This window comes from Jaculus jaculus, chromosome 11 (genome assembly GCF_020740685.1).
Source record: "Jaculus jaculus isolate mJacJac1 chromosome 11, mJacJac1.mat.Y.cur, whole genome shotgun sequence".
Taxonomy (NCBI): domain Eukaryota; kingdom Metazoa; phylum Chordata; class Mammalia; order Rodentia; family Dipodidae; genus Jaculus; species Jaculus jaculus.
This window is the reverse complement of record NC_059112.1, coordinates 81230183-81235571: the sequence shown is the minus strand read 5'-3', so window position 1 is coordinate 81235571 and position 5389 is coordinate 81230183.

Sequence of the window (5389 nt, the reverse complement as noted above, 5' to 3'; positions counted from 1 at the left end):
GTGGCCGTGTGTGTGCAGCGCACGCCTTCTCGGGAGCGATTTCCCTTCTAAGACACTTCCCTCATCTCCCCACCACACTCTACTTCAGCATCACACAAAACTTTCTAAAATACCTAGGCAGTTGCCTTTTGCCAAAATGATTTCTCTCAGAGAAATATAGAATGTCCTCTTTTTTTTTTCCAGGACTTAAAGCCCAAAAGAGATGAGTAGTGGAAGGTTAAAGCCCATAAGTAGCGAAGGAGTGTTCTGCTGTGTAAACTAGAATAGTGTCTAAATCATTCAACAGCACTCTATACACATGCATGGAGTTACACAAACCGTGCGGGACTTCCACAAAGTCACCAGGCTTGAAGTCTCCTGACAGTAGGTGGCTCTAATTTCTTACTATTAAGAATATTTAGTGCATGCCAGTTCACATAAGGAGAGAAAACAGCTTACTGTTAGAAACAAGGGCAGCATGCATTTTTGTGTTAGGGACCTCCTCTGTGCTCTTTCCATTGGTTTGTTTTCCTACTAAGCTTTCCTGACATTAACGCTGGCGACATTGGCTAAAGGAAATTGTGGGTCACGTGAACTCCTCCGGGGGTGGCAACTCTGAAGGGCTGCGTTCATTCTGCTGTTGAGATGAGGAAAGCGCCCCATGAACACCCGCTGATGCTCCTTGACGGTTGCTGGCATGCTTGTCTCATTCGCAGCCCCCAAGTTGAGAATTCACTCTGGGAATCACGAACCCCAACTTTCCAAAGCAGAGACACTGTTAATGTTATGAAGGTGCACAAATACCTCAACTTTCTGGGCCGAGAGAAGGGGCTGCAGGTTTTCACGAGAGTGGCTAGTGTCTTCAGTCCACGTCCACACACCAACAGCACCCCACACTCTAGTTCTTCTCACTGTGGAAAAGAAATGTCACTGTTTAAGTCATATCCAAAGTTATCAATACAACTTGTAAATTTCACTAACTTGCTTCAGTTTTGTTTGGTCCTTGAGATGTACAACTTGCATTTTGCAGATGGTAGTTTCTGGTGTCGTTCTCTGCTAGTTTTGGGGTTTTTTTTTCATATGAAATTGCTGTGTTCGTTAATGTGTGTTCGTTTTGTGGTCTTTAAACCCCATTGGTGCATTGTACAATGGGGTGTTGTAATGTACTATGAGGAAAGAAATAATATGCAGCTGTATTATGGAGTGTGTTTTATTTTAAAATCACTGTGGTGTTAACAATATTTTGATTTATCAAAATACTAAGGGAAAATTATAAATTTACCAAAATGTGTATATTTTAATAAATGCATAAAGCTTTATTGTGTGCCTTTAAATTTAAAAATGGGTTTATAAAAAGTCACAAGTGAGTGTCTTGCTATAAGATAACCACAGTGATAAAATGCTTTTACTCAGCAGACTACCAAGAGAAAAGAAAAAAGAACCAGGAGCTTCCCGTATCATGCTAACCTTAACAGTACCTGGAGTCTGTTATTTTTTTTTTCATTCGTAAATGAAAATGAATGAGTGAATCTTGCCTTAAGTGTTTCAATTATCCTTTGTAGAAAAGACAGTTAAATGAGCTCCTTTTGAAACTACTTGCATTGTTGTGGAAAATTCATTTTCAGAATAAAAATATTTTAAAAACTCAGCTGATTGACTAATAAAATTTAAATTGGCAGAAAGTCAGCGCTATCTAACCTTTCTAAATTAACTCTAATTCTGGGAGGAGGGCATAGAGGTTCCCACCCTGGTAAACTCTCAGGAGAGCCTCCCTCCTGCTATTTTCTCCTAACAAAAGTACAAAGCTATATCTGGGACCCTGCTCATGGCACAACCTCATTATTACCTCCTCCAGCCAAGTGCCAACTTCTATGAGTCACAGCTCCCCGCTACCCTCAGCACCATCCTAAGTTTAATATGGAACATTCCATTTGATCTTTCCATTCATTTTGACAAATTATGAAAACATTGCCTGCCTACAGTCCCAACCCCGATGGTCATGACAGTGATGATAGCTTCAATTTTCACTTTTTTTTGGTTTTGTTTTGTTTTGTTTTGTTTTTCCAGGTAGGGTTTCACTCTAGCCCAGGCTGACCTAGAATTCATTTTGTAGTCTCAGGGTGTCCTCGAACTCACAGTGATCCCTCTACCTCTGCCTCCCACCAAGCCTACTTTTTTTTTTTTTTTTTTTTTGAGGTAGGGCCTCACTCTAGCCCAAGCAGACCTGACATTCACTATGGAGTCTCAGGTTGACCTTCAGTGTGATCCTCCTACTTCTGCCTCCAGAGTGCTAGGATTAAAGGTGTGCACCACCATGCCTGGTTAGTTTTCACTTTTGATGTTATAAAATGACACCTTAAGAAAAAGTAGAGATCAGGCGTGATGGCTCACGCATTTAGTCCCAGCACTCCAAATGCAGAGGTAGGAGGATCACAGTAAGTTCAAGCCAGCCTGAGAATACATAGTGAATTCCAGATCAGCCTAAGCTAGAATGAGACCCTACCTTGAAAACAAAAAGAAAGAAAGAGTAGAAGATGTGACAGAATCACACATTTTCCACATGATTTGAAGGGAAAGAGCCTGCTACAGCTTTATTTCCAACACCTTCTTGTTCTCTCTTGAAAAGTCTGCAGAAATAGCCTGTGTTCACTTACAGAGAAACAGTTGACTTCCGGTGTGGTGTCTTTGAGATGGCTGAGTCTTTGAGATAATGAGTCTTTTGGATTTCCTCCTCCAAAATGGCATCTGGGAACAGAACTTGTATGATCTCATAAGGAGGAGGAATATTGGGATCCTGGACAACTAGGATACTCCAGGCTTTTAATGGATTCTGCTGCACATTGGCTGCCTGTACAGGCAACCTCTAGAAGGGAACTGACCCATTTGGTCATGTGGGCTTCAGGATGACAGGTCTGGAATAAGCTCAGTTGAAGCTCCTGCATGCTAATGCCTCTTCATTACTGATCCAGGCCTTTGCTGGACCACTTTAGAATTCATCATCCTGAGATTTGAGGGTCCAGATGTACCATCTCAGGCTTGAGTATTCAGACATTTCCTTCTCTGTCGTTTTACCCAACAACACTGTCTTATCTGGGCTCTGTTCATGGAGGCTTAGAGCCAGTGTTGCTACAGCTACTCATACTTACAAGCTGGGCATGGTGGCACGTGCCTTTAATCCCAGCAATCGGGAAGCAGAGGTAGGAGGATTGCCATGAGTTCGAGGCCACCCCGAGACTTTGTAGTGAATTCCAGGTCAGCCAGGGCTAGAGTGAGACCCTACCTCAAAAAACAAAAAAAGAAATACTTACGTTAATGATGTTAGATAAGGGTAATAAATACAAGCTACTTGCTTTATTACATGTTACTGTCTATGTGTTGGGGTTACAGCTCTTTCATCTGCATGAGGGACTGCTGGACAGTGATGAGCTATTGCAAACCTCTTCCCAACTCCCCATGTGGCGCATTCACATTGGCAGTTTGGAATCACTTATTCATTGCGGGAGTGTTTACACCATGGAAATTAGCAAATGGTAGAAAATGGGGTTTTGTTTTCTAGCAAAAGCTGCTTATACACATCTAGCAACACACACTTTTGCATATATCCTAAGTATACAACTAACCCACCCACTAACCCACCCTCTGTTTCTAGCCTTGCCCGCACCTACCACACCTCCACTCATGGGAAAGGGAACCTGAACATGTATTCTTTCTTCTCTATCCTGACTCTATTTCTTTACTGCTGCCCACCACTAGCAGGAACAGCAAGGGCTAGTTTCCTCATGTCTCTTTTTGTCTGACAAGGTTACCCCCATCCATTGCCTCTGTTCTTGAGGACTCTCAACCTCAGCTGGCGTAAGGGTTGCCTATTTTACCATGGAAAAAATTACATATACAAAAGGAATGACAGCTTGGCACTCAGGATGACCAAAACAACTGGATTAATATTCCAAAGATAACCTTGCTACATGCATCTATAATTAAAGGTTAAAGCAGGGTGTGGGGCTCATGCTGGTAATCCCAGCACATGGGAGGCTGAGGTAAGAGGATTGATGTCAGTTCCAGGCCAGCCTGAGCTGGAGTGAGACCCTGCCTCAAAAAATAAAAATAAAAAATAAGGGAGGGGAGCTGGAGAAAGTGCTTAGTGGTTAAGGCATTTGCCTGTGAAGCCTGAGGACCCCAATTCAATTCTTCAGTACCCACATAAGCCAGATGCACAAGGGGATGCATGCATCTGGAGTTTATTTGCAGTGGCTAGAGGTCCTGGTGTGCCCATTCTCTCTCTCTACCTACCTACCTACCTATCTCTCTCTCTTTTTCTCTGTCTCAAAATAAATAAATAAATGAAACTTTTTAAAAATTAGGGGCTGGGGCTGGGGCTGGAGAGATGGCTTAGTGGTTAAGCTCTTGCTTGTGAGGCCTAAGGACTACGGTTCGAGGCTGTACTCCCCAGAACCCATGTTAGCCAGATGCACAATAGGCACATGCGTCTGGAGTTCGTTTGCAGTGGCTGGAGGCCCTGGCATGCCCACTCTCTCTCTCTCTCTCTATCTGCCTCTTTCTCTCTCTGTCTGCCACTCTCAAATAAATCCAAAAGATTTTTTAAAAACATATATTAAAAATTAGGGGCTGGATAAATGGTTCAGCAATTAAGGTATTTGTCTGCAGAGCATAACAACCTGAATTCAATTCCCAGTACCCACATAGAGCCAGACACCTAAAATGGCACATGCATCTGGAATCCATTAGCAGCAGCTGGAGGCCCTGGTGTGCCAATTTTGTCTATATGTTGCTCTTCTATTTCTCTCTGCTTGCAAGTAAACAAAATTATTTAGAAAAAATAGAGCTGGGGAAATGGCTTAGCGATTAACGCTCATGCCTGCGAAGCCTGAAGACCCAGGTCCTATCCTTCAGGTTCCACATTAGCCAGATGCAAATGGTGGCCCATGTGTCTGGAGTTCATTTGCAGGGCTAGAGGCCCTGGTGTGCCCATTCTCACTCTTCTCACTCTCTCTCTAGCTCTCTTTCTCTCTCTTTCTCTCTCTCTCTCCCTCTCTCTCTCTCTCTGTATGTGTGTGTCTCTAATAAATAAATAAATAAAAATAACTCTTTTAAAAAATAAAAGGTTGGGCTGGAGAGATGGCTTGGCTGTTAAGCGCTTGCCTGTGAAGCCTAAGGACCCCAGTTCGAGGCTCGGTTCCCCAGGTCCCATGTTAGCCAGGTGCACAAGGGGGCTCACGCGTCTGGAGTTCATTTGCAGAGGCTGGAAGCCCTGGCACACCCATTCCCTCTCTCTCCCTCTATCTGTCTTTCTCTCTGTGTCTGTTGCTCTCAAATAAATAAATAAATAAATTTTTAAAAATTATTTAAAAATAAATAAATAAATAAAAGGTTGTTCAATAATTGTTAAAAT